We start from the raw sequence: 22,325 nt of genomic DNA, 5'->3' as shown, positions 1-22,325 counted from the left end.
AAAAAGCAAAAACTAATAAAAATGACAAAATTACTGAAACCTTAGCAAAAAACACTATTAACCCTTTAACTGCCACTCCCGTTTTTGAACACAGACATAAAAATGCACTATCCAGACTTACATTTTTATAATTCATGAATGAAAACATTTTGTAATATGATTTGAATGTACATTTTCCATGGTAATGCAATGTCTGATTTTAAAATGCCTTTCAAAGGATGAATTTTTTTAAGATTTTGAACTGATATATAATTTCTTATGATTTCTAAAACGTGATAGGGAAAAAGTCTTTTGTGACAAAGGTCAGAAGATTTTTTTAAGTTGCACTCTTGACATATATTAATGTATTACTTTTCCTACATAATTTGTAACACAAAAATATGGTAAAATATTTATTTAGGAGTCTTAGACCTTTCCAACAATGTATAGTTTGTCATAATTACATTAGGATTTATTTGTAATGTGGTGATGTAAACTTAGGCAACCCACAGAGGGGACGGTGACAGTTAAAGGGTTAATAAAACTATAGTGATATCCCAATAATACTAAAATAATTTTCGGTCCAAATCTTTATATATTTTTTTTCATCTGTTAAAGAAACTACAGCTCATTGCGACCATTGCTCTAAAAAAATAAATAAAATGTATTGCGCTTTTGTCCAGGTCTTTTGAAGGCATACTTTATTTTCTATGTGCTTTGTGTGAGGAACAGGTCAAAATTTAAATCTGTTCTTCCCCTCCAGTGGGTCGAGAACTGCTGTGAATCATCCAGTTGTGAACCGAATCAGTCAAATTTGTGAACGAATCATTCAATTTGATTTGTGAAACTCACAGTCACTCAGATCAATCATGGAAGAGAACTGACTTTGAAAGAATAATTTGTTCACAAAATGACCTCAAATAACCTTAGCAGAGAAGATGGACTTACATTTCAATAATGACATTGTTGGCTGAACTATTTCTTTACAGCCCAGGCATAGTAATAAGAAGTTTGCTGGCTCGGTCACTGCAAGGACTCTAGGCTGTCCCTTTAAATTATGGAAACAAATTTCACTTGTCCCAGTCATTTGGTAATATGAAAAGTTTTTTTTTTTTTTTTTGTCATGTGATATATCATGACAGATGTCTTAAATGACCCAACTCGCTATTAAGCCTTAATCAGAACAGAAATTTCTTTTGATACTGATCAAGCATAGAAGTCTTCACTGTGGTAGATATATGTGTATACAGGACCTGTGTATTTGTGCATAAGGTTTTGCTTATGACTATAAATATTCTGCATTTGAACTAGTTTTATTGAAATTATATATTTGTTCCTATTACGAGAGAGTTATTTAGCAGTTTTTTTCTTGCATGTTATTGACAGACAGTGCAAATGACTGTTATATTTCTATTTTGCCACCTTACAGGAATACTGCACCCAAAAAAAGGAAAATTCTTTTTCATTTACATATCCTCAAGTTGTTCTAAACCTGTATGAGTAACAAAAAAGAAGATATTTTAAAGAATGTGGGTAACCAAACAGTTGCTTGTCTTAAGCGACTTCAGTAGTATGGGGAGAAAAAATGTTGAAGTCAATGAGGATCCAAAAACTGTTTGGTTACACACATTTTTAGCAGAAGAAAGAAATCCATACAGGTTTGGAACAACTGCTTTATATTTGAATATATTTTAAAATGTGATTATTTCCTGTGATCAAAGCTAAATTTTCAGCATCATTACTCCAGTCTTCAGTGTCACATAATCCTTCAGAAATCCTGTTCAAGAAACATTTTTATTATTATTATCAATACTTAAAACAGTTGAGTACATTTTTTCAGGATTCTTTGATGAATAAAAAGATTATCTGAAATAAAAAGCTTTTGAGCTTTTGTAATATTATATACTACCAATCAAAAGCTTGGAATCAGTATAATTTTTGGGGGGTGGGAAGGAAATGATAGAAATTAGTACTTTTATTTAGCAAGGATTCTTTAAATTGAACAAAAGTGATGATAAAGACATTTCTAATGTTACAAAAGATTTCTGTTTCAGATAAATGCTGTTCTTCTGAACTTTCTATTCATCAAAGAAACCTGAAAAAATTCTACTCATCTGTTTTCAACATAATAATAATAATAAATGTTTTTTTGAGCAGCAAATCAGAATATTAGAATGATTTCTGAAGGATCATGTGACTGGAGTAATGAAATCACAGGAATAAATAACATTTTAAAATATATTCAAATAGAAAACAGTTATTTTAAATAGCTAAAATATTTGGATCAAATGGATCAAATAAATGCAGGCTTGGTGAGCAGAAGATACTTCTTCAAAAAAAAAAAACATTAAGAGTCTTACTGTTCAAAAACTTTTGACTGGTAGTGTACGTATCCTGCCACATGCAGTTCTGGAAAAAAAATCATTCCAGACAAGCTAAATTTTCCACTTAGGATGCACAAGTTGCAAAAGATTAATTTGGAGATGGATTATATTTCTTTGATTTAAATCGCTCATGTCGCTTCCATCAGCATGAGTCAAGCAATTATTCTTAGACTTCCACTTAAACCTTGTATTACACTGACATCCTAATAAAGTTGCCAGCCAGCTGAAGAGTAACTCACCAAAACCAGTGTTTACACGGATGGCAAGTGTTGACTTTGGATCTTGTTTGTGTATGAAGCTTTTTAGATAAATTGAGTTGTCATGGTAGTGCAGGTCTATAGCGGCCGAGCCATTTTAAAGACTGCTTTGAGAGAGAGAGAGAAAGAGAGAATGCATGTGGGGGGTATTTTCAAATAATCTGTGGGGAGCTTCTTTACTGAAGTAGTGCAGTCAGCTTTGCATTTCTCCTTGATCTCTCGCTCCCTCCAGGACACTCACTGATGAATTATTGATGAATAATTAAGGGTTTATCTCTCTGGTCTGCATTAAGAGGTCTCCCTCTCTTAAGGTCTTCCTCTCTCTATTGTCTCTCCAAAGGGCTTTCACTAATTTAATACATTTTCACAGCAATGGATAATGGATCAGAAGTAATCGAAGCATAGTTTATTGCATGCTGCTTTTATCACTTAAATTACAGCATACTTATTCTTCATGAAAAGTTATTTCATTTTTTAAGAACAGATGCTGTAGATTAGTCCAAAGAACAGACCATTTCATTTCTTTAGGACTTTTTTTTAAAGTGTTTTATAGCTTTTTTGGTCGTTTTAGCTTGAGACTGTATACAGTCGGTCACTGGGTAATGAATTCCAATCAGCTTGATTGTGATCACTGATTCTCTTACAGTCTTTCTGTCTCATTCTTTGAATGGATTAAATTAACTCTGAATCTGTCTCCATCTGACACAAACCCAAATTAATAGACAAATCAAACTGTAATTTAAAGGGTATTTCTTAAATACCTCTTGAGTACAAATTACAGCTTTAAAATTACAACTTCATTGATACTCAAGAATGCAAAAATATTTTAAAGAGGATGATCAAAGTAATTTGTACTTATTTAGTTTTTTATCTTATGTAGTTTTATCTCTAGTCTTATGTAGCTTCCCCAGGAGCAGTACTAAATAAACAAATGGGATCCTAAAACTCAGTGAGAAAAATGTACACAACATCATCCTGTTCAAATGTTTACACCCCCGGCTCTTAATTCATTGCACAAGTAAATATTTGCAGTTTTCGTAATAATTGTGCATGAGTCCCTCAATCATCCTCAGTGTGAAAACATGGATCTTAAAATCATAGACTGCTGAAAAGGGTTCTAATATGCAGAAGATGCTGGAAAACCAAAGAACGTGCAGTACCAGGATTTTTCTGAAGAACAGTGGGCTTTAAAAGGGACTCATAGACAGGTTTCCCAAAAGAATAAAAATTGTTGGTCATCTATGTAACAACACACAGTATTAAGAATTAAACATATGTGAACTTTTAAACTAGGTAATATTTGAAAATTCAGATATTATTATGTCTTTTTAACTAGATGTAAGTGTCTGTTATGTGAAATAGCATATTCATGCTACAAAACACCATTTTTATGGCCCTCTTATTTTGTAAAAATTGTTATTTAAGCTGATTACTCACTAAAAGCTCCCACGGATCATGTTTTCATGCCATTTTAAGTCTTATTTTGATGTAACAAAGTCGTTACATCTAAGTGTGTGAGTTGTTTACTTACTTTTTTAAATTAGTCTTCCCATGAACACCATTATATTGTTCATTCTGACTGATTTATGAACGCAAACTTACACAAACACAAGAGGCGGGATTTATCGCATGAACCAGTCACACCCGATCATAACCAGTCATACAACTCAGTGGGGTCAGGGGAGGCAAGAGAGACACGGACTCCTGCTGTAACTTTACCGTGGTGTGATTTATATACTTTTTAATGTTATATTTTGTAATATTGGCATTATTTTATTTTTGTACTTCAAATTTTTTCTCATCCAGTATTTTAAGGAGGCACTGCATCCCTTGCCTCATTAGAGGAAACGTCCCGATATATATGGGTTGTTGACGTGACATGGCATTTTCCCTGTCCCAAGATAAAAATGAATATAATTAATATTGTTGTCATTTAAAATGCAGTAAATCTTGCCCTACATGGACCTGTTTTTTATAAAAGCTGCAGTGTTTCAATTTTTGAGCCAAATGTCAAATTTGTCCTATGGTGGGACTGTTTCAAGCATGGTTCAATAAATTACAACTTTTGTAAATGAAAAAGAAAAGCATTAAAATGTTAATAAGTACCTCAGGCATAATTGTACAAGTGTCTGTTTTAGTAAATGGCAATATTTTTTGTCATCCATATATTTCTTAAAGCGTAGGAACTTGATACATTTTGTTTCTGAAAATCTTGTCCTCTGGTGTGACACCATATCTTGATTTTAAATCTGCCAATTCCAGAAAAAACTTTAATTAGTTGAAAGACCCCATTCATGATCATGTCACTGAAGCCCCCTGTGAAGCCCATGACATGTACACTTGGTAAATTTTTGTCTCAGAATTGTTCAAATATTTAACCTTTTGGAACAGAAGTGTTACATTTTGTTATCCTTTGGTGTGACACCCCTAAATTATTTTTTAATTAAAACTGCATGTTAAACTACATAATCATTAAAAATTTTGCAAATGTGTCTTGCTAACCGCTAATGACAGGTTAGTTCGGAATAGCAAGGTCAGTAATTGATACAAAAAGCTGAAACGTCCTGTGGTGTGACAGAAAATGTCCTCTGGTGTGACGCCTGTACTGTCACAACCAAAGAACAAAGATGTCACACCAGAGGAAAAGGTCTCTTTAAGAAGCATTTTAAATAATTTAAAAAGATTAGTTTAACTCCCTTTTATTCTTTTTTGATAATTTTCAGTGTTCTTGCAATAATTACATTAATTAAACTATTTTCTAATGTTTTTCCATCCGTTGTTTTAAAAACAACATTACTTCTTGTTTAAAAGTGTGATGAAAATAAGTATAAAATGTGATACTTTGTTTCTGAAACTAAAAGAATTGAGGGAGAGAAATTAGTGGAAGAGAGAGGACATGGAAATATAGACAGAAAATTAACAGGGATCTGCCAGAAGGGAGGAGATCCCAACAGAAAAAATGCAGAAAGTAAATAGAATCAAAATGATGCCTTAAAAAGAGTAGCCATATATTTAAAAAAATCATTCACATCTTAATGAGTACATCAATCATATTTAGCTCTGTGGCACATGCAGTGGGGGGGCTAGAAGAGTTTCAGTAACATGCTGATTGACTAAGAGACTGAATTTTGATGAAATGTATTTTTTGTTTAAAAACATTTTTATTGTTTTTAGAAAAATTAAATTTTCTTTCTCTTTTGACGTGTTTAAAGTTAAATAGAAATACTTTAATAACTACCATTTCTGTCCTTTAGTGTGAGGTAATGTCCAATGGTGTGACACACATAAAAGAACGACAGATTTGTTCTTATCTCAAAATATCTTTAAAACAGTTGAGTAAGTTAGGATCCCTTTATATTTTCTCACTACATAAATATATGCATTCAGGGCTCGACAATAAGGAGTGCCCGATGGCCCGGGGCCAGCGTGAAAGATGCTTGGGACAGTCGACGAATATGTCACTGGCCCAATCGGGCCACTGCCACGTCTTTACGAAAGTTTATCATTTGCACGTGTTTTTTAACCTTGATAATTTAAAATGTTAAGCGATCGCAGAATAGCCTACAAAAGTATTAGCTTTGTTGCTTTAACAATGATCAATACATAATTTATACAGTGGAGACAGATGCACCAATCGACCGGACATATTTCAACCGATCTCTTGTTCTGGGCTTGCACATGAACTGCATGCAGTCTTCTTTCAAAATGTCACGTGTGTAGACATATTACAAACTCTTTAGACATCCGTTAACAGAGGCCAAAGACACTAAAGACAAACGCAAAGAGAAAAAAATACTGTAGCAGGCAGACCAAGATCACGGTGCACAATGCGCGAAATATTATCCTGTTATCCTGGTTTATGAGAATGTATCTGTTTACATGGCGTTTTCTTTTCACTTTTAATAAAATATTAATAATTATTAAAACATTTTTGAACAAACAAATAATGTTTGGACTTTAGCTAGGCTAATAGGTTTAGGTGTGGTATCGAAATTTTAATCAAGAATTGTACAATTTTATTTGGTATGTAAAATTTTGGTGTCATATAAGCTTATTTATTAAAATAAAAGATAACATGAGTCAAAAAACAAAGATAACAGCAACTATTTAATTTTATGGGAATAGGGCCAATGAAAAGTTTGACCGGGCAAGTAAAAATCTGAAACCACTGGCCCAACCGGGCCAGTAGAAAAAATCCTTAGCGTTGAGTCCTGGCATTTCTTCTTCGAAAATGGTCTTTTACAAAAAAAAGCATTTGGCTTCCTATTTGTCAACTACCCATATACAGTATGATACCAGGGCTCTCAAGTCTCACACATTCACTGTGAGACACACGCATTTCAACCAGTTCAGACGCTCTCACGCCACACCTTGTATTTCTCACGCTGAGAAAAGGATAACTTTTCCCGCTCTATTTCTCCCACTCTGGTCTATGCATCCCTGCCTCTGCTGAATCGTTTTTATCCACTGTGGGGATAAAAACATCCCGCGAACCCGCTCCTAAGTTTCGATCTAAATCAAATGGTTCGTGATAAGCGCTTTGAAGTCCCGTTCTGAATCAAATGATTCGTGATCCGACTGGAGCGCTTCGAAATCATTTTGCGAATCATTTTACCGATTCGGAGTTTCAAAAAGCTCCGTTGATACTGTGTTCTTTGTTCGCTTTCTCTATATAATTTATTCATTGTTTGAAATGAAATCATAACAATTAATAGGACTTACAATGTTTTTTATTAAATTGTGATCACGTTAGACAGTTTCCATCGTATTAAAAACATTTCATGACATGACACTCATTATCGGGGACTTGCCTAAAAAGATGGGTATATAATATGCGTTGTTAACAGATTACACTAACATTAGGTTACGTAGTTAGGCTATAGCTTTATTGGAGTTGGTTCAATCTCCGCCTGTGTAGAGAGAAAAAGTTTTTTAAGGCAATTCCCCCTCTGCTTTTTTCACAAATCGCACCCTGGGTAAATCTGATAAAAGACAAATTGATAAAATAAATTGTTTTATATATTACAAAAATTCAAACGTATCAGCATTGTTGGGAGGGTTATTTTGGAAATGTAATAGGTTACAGAAGTTACTCTATTTAAAATGTAATAAGTAGCATAATTATTTTAAGTGTTTTAAAAGTAATGTAACTGATTACATTTGATTACTCCTGTTCTGTGTCCTAAACTCCTGAAACATTGGTGTCTCATATTTTAGAGTCTAGACCAGTCAATGCAATTTGGGAAATCAAATCTGTATGTGTGTGAATTGTTAAAATTTTCTTAAGTAACTGTAATTTAACTGTACATTGTTTCTCACTAACTGTAACAGATTTTATTTTGTTATTAAATTACATAATTCCATTACTAGTTAGTGTAGTTAAGTTTGAGCCCCTACCACTGTCATCAAGACATCAAAATGTGCAAAAAACACTTAATACACGCAATACAAAATGTTATTCGTAAGTTTAAATGTATAGGCCTACTCTCTCTCTCTCACACACACACAAGCTTGACATAGGCCACATGCTCAGGGCAAGTTCTGCAATCCTACTGTATGTGTACAGTATGTACATTGAGCACTGCAGTTGGCTTGTTTGGGGCTAACTTTCTTTTTATTTTTTAATATATTTGCATTTTTTAAATATATAAAACATTTTATTTTATTTGCATGAATTTGACTTTTATCAGATTTACCAGTTGTTATAATTTCTATTTTGTGCTGGTTAATTTTGAACAATAGATAAAATTCTTCTAGCAAAAACTTGAGAGAATTGTGTGGGGCCGAGGGGCCGCTGCTGCAAATAGGCTCCGCCCCTAATAGTAATCTCACTCCAAACTTTTTCCAAAACTTGAGAGCCCTGGTATGTTACAACTCTGTAAGCTGTGCATGAGACACAATTCTTTGCCAGGTATCTTTGTTGCAGCGGTATCAGGAGAATTCCATGAATCAGGAGTTTCCATGTAGTCATTAAAGTACCTTTAAACTCCCCCAACCGAACTTGAGGGTTTCCGTGGCAGAACTGTGCTGTGATTTTTTTTTTTTTTTAATGCATGCAACTATAGACAGCAGCACCCTGACCTTTATAAATTGCATATAATTGCTTTTATTTATCTAGAACATCCACTGACATATTTGTTGTAAAGTCTGAGTTTTACAACACGGGCTTGTTCATGCTAGATACAATTACGTAAAAATTGGAATAATAATTTGAGAAAAACCTCTCCAAATTATTCCTGAGGTGCTCTGTATCACAAAGTAATGCATGGCTTTCAGTTAATCAAGCGGTAAGTTCCTGAGCAGACAGGTGCACTTCTTGACTTGGTGACAATGACCTGCAATTATCGTATTTCTGAGGCGGCTGATATAGGGCAGCATTACTACGCACCGAGGTTGTTTTCTTTGATTGCCGAGGAGGTGGCAGCACATTGAGGGGTATAAATGAGACGGAGAGATCTGGTTTCAATTGGACACCGACTCTAACGCACCTATCTGAAGTTATTATAGAGCACATGCTGAACGGGAGACGGAACGAGAGCATGTATTATTCTGTAATCAGTCAAATCAGTAACAACTTCCATCAGCGTCTAAATTACAGGAGTAAGAGATAGAACCGAGAAAGATTGTGAAAGAGAGACTATGAAGTTTGGCAGAAAATGTAAGAGATGTGAGGTATTTCCAAAGGAACTAAAAGAAAAAAAAATAACAGGATGGGGAGGATTAGGAGAGCTGTCTCTCTCTGAGTAGAGAAAAGAGAGGAGAAAGAGTGTTATCAGCACATTATAGAATTATGGCACTTTTGCCCCTCTAGACCCTCTCTGGCAGCTGGAGGCCATATTAACAACATCTCAACACCTCTCACACTACCGTCTCACCGACACACACACACGTGCACACACACTGTCACACGGTCCTTTGCTCCTCTGTAAGATCGTCAGGGGTCTGGGTGAAAATTGAATACATGATGAAAGCCATTGGGCATATGAGAGAAAAGAAGGAGGGCAAAAAGGGGGTAAAACACCATGGGAGAGAAATGCAGCAAGAGAGAGTGGAAGATGGATGGAAACATAGAAAAAGACATTCAATAATGCAAAGGTCAGATTTATTACATGCCTATAATTAACTTGCGAACTGTTTTTAAAACCAGGTACATGAAAACATGTAAAGGTACTACACAATTCTAGACTTCCTGCCTGAAAGCAACACACTAACATCCAAATGTATGTGCTTTCCTTTATTCACTGTATGGACTGTTTAGTACTTCATAGTACTTCATGTTTTTATCATAATACACAATAAGGGCCATGCTCAACGTCACACCTGGAACAAGATGTCCTAGATAGTCGCACCCTTTCTTAAGCATGCTTTACATACTTCTTTGAAAGACATTCTGGGAGGATCTCAGTCGCTGCACAAACGCGCTGCCAGTGTTCAGTGTTGTTTTACATGGGCAATGCCTGCCACTATATCACCTTTCCTTCTGTGTCTGGATTTCTCTTTCCGTATTTCTAAGCCATCTGCCACTCTCTTTTGCCGTATCTCTGTCCCATGGTGTTTTCCTATCTTTTTCCCCTCCTTCTTTAGTGTGAGCAGCCAGTTTCTGAATGGGTATCTCACTGCATGTCACCTGAGAGTTAAATCAATAAAAATAAACATTTGAAATCACATCTAAGCTTTCTTACAAAGAAGTGCCTTGCACAGCTTGAAGTTTAAAGTTTGAAGTTACTATTTATATTCTTTACGGCTCGGCGTAGGCTAACTTGCACCTGTGCTTATTGTAGAGTAGTTGCATGGCACTTTCTATGAATAAGATACCAATTTTAAAAATGCTTTAAAAGTGATGAATGCAATTTGTTTTTCTTTTTTGACAAATGGTCAAAAAAGATCTAGTATTTGTAAAATGGTCAAATCAAATCAAATTGTTTTCTGTTCAATTCACTATGAAAAATGCTGGGTTAAATACAACCCAGTGCTGGATGAAATATAACTAACTAACCTAACTATTTCTGCCATTGGTTTCCTTGTTCAGTGTGTCACCTTCTCATTGGTTGGCTCTTGTCATGTGACCCTCATTGTTTGCTATAAGTAGGCCTCATGTAGCTAGTGTTCCTGGTCATGTATTCTGTAACGAATAGTGTACTGAAGGCGAGATGTGGATGAACCCAAGTGCAATTTATTTACAATGAAATCCAATATCCAAACATAATTCAAACAGAGACTTGACTTGAACAAACTTGACATTAACAGATCTGACTTGGCATGGCATGAACAGACTTGACTTGGAACAGACTTGGCATGGAACAGGAACAGAAACACAAACCAACCAATGAGCAAACAGACACATGACTTGAACAACCACTGAAAACATGACACATTGAACAAGGGAACCAATGGCAGAAATACAAGAGGGAAAGGGAAGCAAGACACAAACAGCATGAATCAAATACAAAATAAAAGACATGAAAACATGAACATGAAATAAAACCCAAATCCCACGTTACACAAAAGGTGAACATTTATTAATAAGCAATTTAAAAAATGTTTATTTAATTAATTATTTAACCTATTAATAAATGTTCATTTATTGAACATAATAATAAATGTATTAAACATATTAATTTCCAGCCTATTTTGGGTAGCATTTAAGCAAGAAATATAGCAATTTTTAAGCAATAGTTGAGATAAATAAAACTACCCAGTAGGTTGGGTTAAACATTTAACCCACCTGCTGGGTCCAAAAAAACCAAGTCGCTTGGTTTGTCCATATTTCACACTGGATTGTTTTTAACCCAGTAATTTTTAGTGTTTATATGTGACTCTAACACATGAATACTTCTATAAGTATGTATGTAAATACATTTATATACACATAGATAATGTTGTTGGATTGCAGTAAGTTTTATTTTGCATCATTCTAAGGAAATTATTTTCTTCATTGTTTTTCTTAGAATAACTGCACTGTAAAAAAGCTAGGTTTAAAACAGCCCAACCCAAGCACTGGGTGAATATTGGACAGAGCACATGCTGGGTTATTTTGACCCAGCTGGTTGGGTTAAATGGTTTTACCCAACATGCTGGGTAGTTTTATTTAACTATTGTTTAACTGGCTTAAAATGAAAAATCACACATAGAATTACTAGAGGCAACAGGAACAATCAAAAGATGAACATTTATTAAAAAGCAAGAACAAGCATGGACAAAAATATAAGACCAGTTGATTTTATTTGGGTGAATACAGCATAATTTACATACATTTAAACTTGTTTAACAGGCATTATAGAAATAAACAATGTGACATTTAAAAGACACATTTTAATTTAAGTATATTCTCCGTTCTCTGCAATCCCGTTTTCACCTAATTCTCATGCCGGTGTGTTGCCGAAATCTGAGCTGGTGATGTGCTGCTGTTTGCCGGGGGGAACTATGAACCTCAGGTGGCTGCCTTGCTCTTCATTCGTAGCTGAAAGATGCCCTGACTGACTCCATAACCTGCCTATAAACAAACACTACAGAGATTAAAGAGCATATTTTAACATTAAATTAAATTAAATTCAGTATTATAATGAATAAAATCAGTTTATGTTATGCAAGGAAAAAGGCATTTCCATCATGCGAAGCGACTGCTGCTGACGCATTTAGCTGACTGACATTTCGTCCTTGTAAGTTGCATTGCGTAAAATAATTCACTCTAAAAAATGCTGGGTTAAATCCAACCTAGTAAAATATGGAAAAACCCAGCAATTGGGTTGTTTTGACCCAGCCGTGTTTAGAGTGTTTATTTCGCTGAAGAAGTGCACCAATTTGGCAGCGCTGAGAAGCACTCTCTCCTGTAAAGCACACAAAAAGCCCACGGTCTGACAGTAATTTAGCAGCTGGGTTGTTTCGTCAGAGACAGGCTCAACCCAGCAGCTGCGTAGAAAAAAATGACCCAGCAGCTTAGTTACAGAAAAACTACCCAGCGCCTGGGTAAAAATATTAAAAATAAACCAGTAAAATGACCCGACAAGCTGAACCCATTATTTTTGTGAAAAAAAAAAAAAATTAATGATAATAGCCCAGCATTTTTTAGAGTGCAGAAAAAATACCCAGCACCTAGGTAAAAATATTAAAAACAACCCAATAAAATGACCCGCGTCTGAACCCAGCATTTTTTAGAATGTGGGATTAACTTGAATAATTTTGCTTGATGAATAAAGTCAAAACAGCAATATTTGTTAAAATGGATTGGATCTGAATCTGTTGTAGCAGACTCGTGTGAGCTGTAACGCTGCTCTGTTTCACTGTTGAGATGTTAAATCTTTACTTTGAAAGAAAGAAATCAAATATTGAAGTTATGTAAAATAGTGTCCTATGGTCTCTGCTAACCTTTCATTCAAATACAGATTTTCAAATACAGAACTTCTTCAATTTGAAGACTATGAGATACATAAATTTAATGTTAACCAGCTAAGCATCACACTGAAAAGGTGAAGCACATCCTTCCTTTGAGAAAAATTAAACCATAACTTCCCACTGTTCTTAAAAAGACTGAACTTTTTTTTTTGTTGTTTTTAAGAAATCAAGCACTGGGTCATTCAAATGAAAAGAGACTGCTGACCAGTGAAAAGAACCTCACATGCACGACAAATTGTAGCAAAAAATCTAAAATCAGTTCAACTCTGTAGCAAAAGAAGAAAGTATTTTGTCAAGAAGAAGGTATGATTTCTTACCCTTAAAAAGAGGTAGAATTAGATGAGTGAAACTTTTTGAAGCTGAGAAACTCTGAGCTCAGACTCTTAATCAGGAGTGGCAGATACAAGAACAGCTTCTGAAAAAGACATTTCTATGTCTGCGGTGCAGATGGAAATGGGACCTTCCCATGAAATATGTTAAAATTAAGGCAAGTGCATTCCTATTCAAGTATTTAGCTAAACATACAAGTCTAGACTAAACAGTGTAAATAACCAAAATGTTAAGTGCATATAACATATTATTTACACACTTGACAGTTTTTATTTTTTATTTTTTTCTAAGCTGCCTTGCTGTACAGAATGGTAATGTAAATGTTAACATCAAGGCTGTCATCTGCTTCCTCAGTTGTTTGATTGACCAGAACTTTTCCCAAAAGCATTGTAAGTATACAGTAAGGTTTCAGTGGTTCTACAATCTACTTAGGCTTAGGCTTACAATACTTTTGGGAAGTACTGCCCTTGTAAAGTGTTCTGTGAGCCCAACTCACATGCAGTTTGGGGACAAAGCAAAGTATATTTATATGTTCAAGGACATCTAATTCACTTCTCTTTCAAAAGCTGAATGCTCTAAATGTTGCACACGTTGTCAGATCCAGTGGCTAGTCACTCATTGTACTGTAACAACCTGGGAAGCTGTAAACACGTCTTTGTTCTTTGGAAACTGATAAACAATTATCCACCCCGGAAATTACGTAAGAGCCAGCCAGTCATCTTGGAGTTGGCAGTTTCAGCTCTTGCCAATTTGCCGTGCAGCATGTGTCAGATTGTCAGTGAACGCTCTGTGGGTGTGCCGCCTGAGGCTGATATTATCAGACACCAAACCTTTGGTTATTTGTTTATATATATATATATATATATATTTGGTTATTTTTAGATTCATTTTCTCATGCTAAAGAAAATGCCTCGTTGCTTATATGCAGGAGGTGGATTAAGTTACAGAAACACCTGACAGCAGTTTCTGCACTGGCTTTGTGTCTCTGAGCTGTACTTGTGCAATTTATTTATTTATTAGAGCTTTTTGAAGCTTATTTTAGATCCCCAAGTATGTTTACATTTTAAAAAGATGTTATTGAATTGCATTTACTCTTACTGAAATGCTTTGATTTTTATATAATATAAAATGAAGCTGGAATAAAATAAAATGGTCCCACTTTATATTACCTATGTACTTACGTCAAAAATAAGTATAATGTACTTATTGTGTTCATATTTGCATTGCAAAACACTTATGCTGCTGTTGAGGTGGGATACAGAGGTTAGGACAGTGCAAGTGATGGGTCAACAATGTAATAATAAATGTAATTACGGAAATAAAATAAAAAGACGTAATTACATTACCAGTCAAAAGATTTTTAATGTTTTTAAAGAATTCTCTTCTGCTCACCAAGCCTGCATTTATTTGATCAGAAATACAGCAAAAGCAGTAATGTTGTGAAATATTTTTTACTATTTAAAATAACTGCTTTCTATTTAAATATATTTTAAAATGTAATATATTCCTGTGATCAAAGCTAAATTTTCAGCATCATTACTTCAGTCTTCACTACCACATGATCCTTCAGAAATCATTCTAAAATGCTGATTTTCTGTTCAAGAAACATTTATTATTATTATTATCAATATTTAAAGCAGTTGAGACATTTTTTCAGGATTCTTTGATGAATGGAAAGATTCAAAGAACAGCATTTATCTGAAATAAAAAGCTTTTTGTAACGTATTTTATTTATTTTATTTTATTTTTTGGAAAGAAATTATAGAAATGAATACTTTTTGTTTAGGGTGCTTTAAATTGATCAAAAGTGATGATAAAGATATTTACAGCGTTACAAAAGATTTTTATTTCAGATAAATGCTGTTTGTCTTTTTTCATCAAAGAAACAAGGAAAAATTCTGCTCAGCTGTTTTCAACATAATAGTAATAATAATAATATTGAGCAGCATATCAGAATATTAGAATGATTTCTGAAGGATTTGGTTTTGAAATCACAGGAATAAATGACATTTTAAAATATATTCAATTAGAAAACAGTTATTTTAAATAGTCAAATATTTCAAAATTGTAGTACATAGTAGTTAAGGCCACCTAATATAAAGCAGGACCAATAAAATGATTTTATTTAGTTTTATTATTCAGTGTAGAAAAGCAAGTGGTCAAATGTGTCATTTTTTAAGCAAATTTATTATGTATAAACAAGGAGATGAGAAAATGCTGTTCTGTCTTTTTTACCTTTTTTTTATCATCTAATGACATGCAGAGCAAAGCCAAATCAATATAACTTGTAACCGTGTCATCAAAATTCAGGTGCTTTCACATTTCAGTTTTTCAGCTGTCAGACAAAGTGAAAAACAAAATACATATGTATAGACAGGCTAGGAAAACCTAATGCATAAAGACTGCAGAATTAGCAGTTGTTTCGCTTGTCCATCTGTACAGATTGACTGACTTTAAATTGTCCCTACTAAGGGAGCTTCCTGTGAGGGTTAGGTATTGTATGTTCTCTCAGATGGGTCATTTTGCAAATTGTTTTCAGCCATATCTTAATTGACATTTGTTATTCACTCTAGTGTAAGTGCCTTCTTCAAAGAGACAGGACCTGTGGAGTCGAACTGTGATCTTAGTAACTCTCCTGGGTGAATCCTACCTGGTATTGAGTCAGCAGCCTTGGAGTTAGTAGCCCACATCCTTAACCATTAGGCCCCATCCAAGTATATTAATGTATCCTAAGGTAGTGGTAGTAATTGCTTAATGCTGTATTATTTAAGACATGCTTTTTGCTACCGTAAGGGTGGAGGGTGTCTCCTGCTGCGATGAGTATTTCCTATTCTTTCAAGAGTATTTCCTTGCATTTGAACTCGAAATAAAGATGCTATAGCTGCATTGTTTGCATGTAAACACACTTTGTCTCAGAACTGTTCTTCTGGGCATTCGGTGACGTCTCAGCACTTTCAACCGAACTGCAATTAAAGTGAAACCGTCTATGTCAAAGTCTGTTCAGAAGCTTCACAACTATGTAAAACATTCCACATTGGCTCAGAACGGAGCATGTGCAATGGCCAGCGGGCTTCAGAAAAACAGTTCAGCCTGTGTATCTGTGTGTATGAACTATGAAAGCTCTCAGGAAAGTAATCAGAAGACATTTCTCTGAAGTCAGCCTGACATCAGATGTTGAAGGAAGTAATGAATTTTCTGAATCAAACACACACATACGCTTCACCCACTGCAAATTAATACCAACACAACCAGACTGCGTGTGTGTGGGTTTGTTGTATTTTGTTATGCGTTTTAATGGGGTTTGATATTAGATATTTAATGGGAGTGTACTTTGGTTATAATCATTATATGTTTGTGCGTGTGTGTGTGTGTGTGTGTGCGTGTGTGCGGGATGAGCTCAAGGCTGGGAGATTGGTGTATTTGTGTTGACATTAATTTTCTTTGGGTGGAGTAGGCGAGTACAAGCAGGTCACTCTAACCTGACCTATTTACAGTGTGTTATGCAAAGATCAGACGACTGATAAAACACACAGATACAAACAATCGCACACACCAAGGCGCTCTGTGAGCGAGTATCATTTTGATGAAGATGCAGAGTCAAAATTTCGGTAATATTTGCTCAGTATTCCCCCCCTTCCTATTCTCCTCACTCTTCATTAAATGTGAATTATAAATTTCAGGCAACTGTAAACAGTTTGATTGCACATCATTGCAGAATCGGGTTTAATTTACTTGTTTGCATATGAAGGAATAATTACTGGATTTATGAGAAGAAAAGGTGAAATGAAATGAGGATCAATTACTGTTTTAAAAACGTGTTCATTTTTGAGAGAGGAAAGCGAGTAGAGCAAGAGAGCTCTGAAAGGACTTTACAACCTGAGAGGAATATAAAATGTTAGTGCTGACGAGCAAGTGTTTTATTCACAACACTTGATTCTCTTGCGACCTATATTTATAGTTTTTTACTAAAATTGTTTAATTATGTTTTATTAATAAATGAATTATTATTATTACAAATAATCATATTGTTTCACCTCTCATCGTATTGTTACTGGTATTTTGTAAAATCAATACACACTGGGTGAAATATGGACAAACCCAATACTCTGCTCTGTGGAGTGACGAGCTGTGCTCTGAGAGATTGTTTACTTAAGCAGCATTTAGCTCGTTTAGCTGTGAAACTTGCTAACTAGCACGTTATTGGGAAAGGTGTTTGCAGAGATTCATAAAAAACCCTTATACTCACTTCAGCTGTAGGTGAAGCTGGATCACGAACGATTTGAAAGAACATAGACGCATTTATGTAGATTGGCGCATTCCCTTCACCAACAAACGTAATCCGCTACATTTTCAGCAGCTCAGATGTCAGGAGTAAATGACAACCGCTATGTTTATTATTACATCCAGCAACACAACACCTCAATCGCTCAATCGGTGATATTCTTGTCTAACTTGCATCCCTGCTCTGGCATCGAAACAATGGAGGTCGGACTGTTACAGCTGGGTTAGGTCAATCAACTATCGTGGGAGCGGCCTCTGTTGGTGTGACGCAACACCGACAGGCATCTGAGAATGGCTCAATTTGAAAAAAGGGGATATTATTTTTACAAAGTAATTAAAAACCACTGCATGGATTTTTATCGTTTAGGGTAGATGTGTACATACACTGCCAGCACACATTAATGTTCAAACAACATGTAAAAGTGAACTTTGCATCCGATGACCCCTTTAACAACAGCCCTAATGTGCAAAACTGATAAGAAAAGGAACCGTTATTTCAACAAAAAAACATCAAATTTAAGAAATGTAATGCAGGGAGTTCTGGGAATGTCAATTTACGGTTATTCACTGTAAATTTTATGTTCTATTTCACTTCCAAAAACAATATACTACCGTAAAATTACATGAAATGTCCAGTACAGATTTCAATGTATATAGTAGGGCAATGGTTCCTAACTACGTTCCTGGAGGCCCCCCAACACTGCATGTTTTCCATATCACATTAATCAAACACACCTGATTCAGATCATCAGCTCATTAGTAAAGACTCCAAGACCTGAAATGGGTGTGTTAGACAAAGGAAAGATGCAAAATGTGCAGTGTTGGGGGGCCTCCAATAACGTGGTTGGGAACTGTAGTAGGGGAACTTAGCGTTAACCATTTAACAGGTTTTTACTGTAGCATTTTTACAGTCTTTTACAGTTAAATTCATAGTCATTTTTTACAGTGTTGTTTTTAGGGTATAGGATTTAAAGGCAACAGTAAGGTTTATGGCTTAGTGCTCTAATTAATGTAATTTATTGCATGCATTTCATGTGTATTAACACGCAAACTCAGTTTGTGTTTAGTCTCTGGCAGTTACATAATTACACAATACTGTAAAGTGCTCAGAATACAGCCAGATCAAAAGTGGAAGAGCTGGGTTTGTCAGTGGTCCACCCTAAAGAAGTTTGTTCCAACATGTTTGGCCAGTTTTACACATCTGTTTTTTTCGATACAAATACATGCTTTAGATTTTTGAATAATTTGCCAGATAGGCTTTCACTTTAAAGTCTTCATGAGAATATTCCTGAAAATGAGCTATTATTGTGCTGAGTAGGCGGGTCTCAGACATGATGGAGCAGAAGATGTTAAACCTAAATATATCGAGAGAGGTTTTATTGGCTCAGGGTTAGTGGGATTTTTATATGCAAGGCATGTGTCTGATTATATATCTTTATCTTATATTATGCATATTATATATATATATATATATATGAAATGACAGACAATTTAACACTATTACTGAGTGTAAATATACTGCAATGATTTCTTATAATTTCAAGTTTTTTGATCTTTAGGTCCAAACCAGCTTTAACAAAATTAGATATGTACAAACTAGTTAAATGAGAAGATTTGTAGTTAAAGCTACAAAGACGTAAACAAGTGACATTGAACATTTTGGGTAACACTTTACTTGAAGGGGTGTGCATAAGACTGACATGACACCTTCATAATCGTGACATGACACGTCATGAATATGAAGGAGGTTTTATGCATGTGTATTACTACTGTCATTAAGTGTCATTTGCTCAGTTATGTCATTTTTAATGCAAAGATGACATTGTTTGTGATGCCTTTGTTATGACAACTTGACATTACCAAGACATTAAACCTTTCATAAATCTGTCATATGCAGATTCATTATCAAACTTAATAAACTACTCAGCTTTATGGGTTAACATTACATTAAGATGTCATGCGGTTGGTTTTGACTGTCATGGGGCCATTATAATTGTGTCATGAATATTTTTCTGACCACGTTTTTCAGTGGTACAAATTGAATTTATCATTACAATGTCATTAAGTGCTAAATACTCTGTTAAATAATTTTATAACAGTGTCATTAATATTTTTCTTGACCTCAACTACAGTGGAACAAGTTGAATTTGTCGTTAAAATGTCATTACGTGTAAATACTCTGTCAAATTATTTTATAACAGCATCATGAATATTTTTCATTTCATGTGTTTTTTTTTTAAGTTTTCTCCAACAGAAGGTCAGATAACAGACATTTTCAAATGTAAAAAAGATTAACTGGTGTTAGAGAAAAAAAATCAATCATCTAATAATAATAATAATAAATAAACTTTATAAAATTTTATTTTATTGCATTTGGAGAGCGATTCACCCAAAAATTAAAATGAAAACAGTACAGTGGTGGGTTAAGTCATGCTGAGTTTGGTCTATATCACTGCAAAAACAGTTAATTACAGCATCCCACACATTTCTATTTTCTTGCTTATATTTTCACATGCTTTTTTACATCATGGAAAAGTCTACCCAAGACACCACAATAATGGTGAACACCTAACCAGTGGTGCCACTTTATCATTGTAAGGAGTATGATTTCCTCTATGACGCCATATGTGACCTTGTACCACAAAACCAGTCATAAGGATCAATTTTTTGAAATTGAGACTTATACATCATCTGAAAGCTGAATAAATAAGTTTTCCATTGATATATGGTTTGTTAGATAAAACTATTTGAAAATATGGAATATGAGTGTGCAAAAAAAGTCTAAATATTGAGAAAATCGCTTTTAAATTTGTCCAAATGAAGTTCTTAGCAATGCATATCACTAATCAAAAATAAGTTTTTGATATATTTACAGTAGGAAATTTACAAAATATCTTCATGATTTTTACTTAATAACCTAATGATTTTTGGCATAAAAGAAAAATCGATTACTTTGACCCAAACAATGTATTGTTGGCTATTGTTAAAAATATACCCGTGCCACTTAAGACTGGTTTTGTGGTCCAGGGTCACATATTTCCAACATGTAATTCTGTATGAGCATGAGCACCAGTCCCTGGATCAACAAAGTGTCTTTTATGGCAGACAGAATACTGACGATATCCGCCTATAAGTGTTTGCCTTCAGCGGTCCTTGACTCGTCTCAGAATGGGTCTTCTGGAAATAACCTCTAGCATCCAGAAGACTCACTGGCGTTCAAGACGCCACACTGTAAAAAATAAAAAACACAATTTGTTGAGTCAGCTTAAAATAATTTCTTACCCTGCTGTCTTAAAATTTTAAGTTCAGTCAACTAAAATAAGTTTAGTCAACTTGAAATGTTAAGTTGTACTAAGTAACAACTTAGATATTTGTGTTTGCTAAACTTAACAGATGGGTAAGTAACCCAGCTGCCTTAAAATTTTAAGTTGATTCAACTCAAATATCTAAGTTATCACTTAGTATAATTTAACATTTCAAGTTGAATAAACTTTTTTTGAGTTGACTGAACTTAAAATTTTAAGGCAGCCAGGTTACAAATTATTTTAAGTTGACTCAACAGATTGTTTTTTTATTTTAAGTTGACTCAACAAATTGTTTTTTTACAGTGCAAGTGTTGCCACATCTGCCACAATGGTATTAAAAAATAAGAAAAACAAGATCAATTCTTTAATAAGGGTTGTGCTGTATTTTATTTTATTTTTTTTTTTTCAATCACTGGAATCAAGTTCTCTTGGACAGTTAATAGACTGATCCGTCTTATCTGGCTTGATAACAAATAATTGCCCAACAGGTGCACATGCATTTTTATTTCTTACATTTTTTCAGTTTTTTTATTCATTTCCTTACAACAAAATATTAGTTCACTTTCACATTTTTCTGTAAAGAAATGTTGTCATATAGTAAAACATATATAGTATACATCATATATAGCTATCGTATAGTACGACATTGTCTTGGTATTGTCAAGTTGTCATGACAAAGACACTGACAGGTTATAATCTGTTTGGTTTACACTACCGTTCAAAAGTTTGGGGTCAGTAAGACTTGTAATAGTCTTTAAAGAAGTCTCTTATGCTCATCAAGGCTGCATTTATTTGATTAAAAATATAGAAAAAAACAGTAATATTGCAAAATGTTTTTACAATATAAAATAATGTTTTTTATTTTAACATACTTTAAAATAGAATTTATTCCTGTGATGAAAAGCTGAATTTTTATCAGCTGTTACTCCAGTCTTAAGTGTCACATGATCCTTCAGAAATCATTCTAATATGCGGATTTATTATTAGAATGATCAATGCTGGATAATATCAACAGTTGTGCTGCCAAATATTTTTTGGAACCTGTGATTTTTTTTTTTTTTATTCAAAATATAAATATTTTCTAACAATGTAAATTATTTATTTCTGAACGTTTAATAAACTTTTAATTATTAACTTAATACATCCTTGGTGAATAAAAGTATTAATTTCTTAAAAAAAAAAAAAAAAAAAACAATAAAAATGTACTGACCCCAAACTTTTGAATGGTAGTGTATGTCAAGTTGTCATAACAAAGGCATCTCGAACAATGTCATCTTTGCATTAAAAATGACATAACTGAGCGAATGACACTTAATGACAGTTGTCATAAACATGCATAAAACCTTCTTCATATTCATGACGTGTGTCATGTTATGTCAGTCTTATTCACACCCCTT

The 22,325-nt window shown here is 34.2% G+C and overlaps 1 protein-coding gene across 1 annotated transcript in view; it reads left to right on the top strand.

The window, feature by feature from the left end:
• ar (androgen receptor) overlaps positions 1-22,325 on the top strand; it is a 92,557-nt gene that overhangs the window by 25,763 nt on the left and 44,469 nt on the right. The gene's annotated exons all lie outside the window — the stretch shown is intronic.

Source organism: Labeo rohita, chromosome 5 (assembly GCF_022985175.1).
Source record: "Labeo rohita strain BAU-BD-2019 chromosome 5, IGBB_LRoh.1.0, whole genome shotgun sequence".
Classification (NCBI taxonomy): domain Eukaryota; kingdom Metazoa; phylum Chordata; class Actinopteri; order Cypriniformes; family Cyprinidae; genus Labeo; species Labeo rohita.
This window is presented reverse-complemented; position numbering and strand designations above follow the sequence as displayed.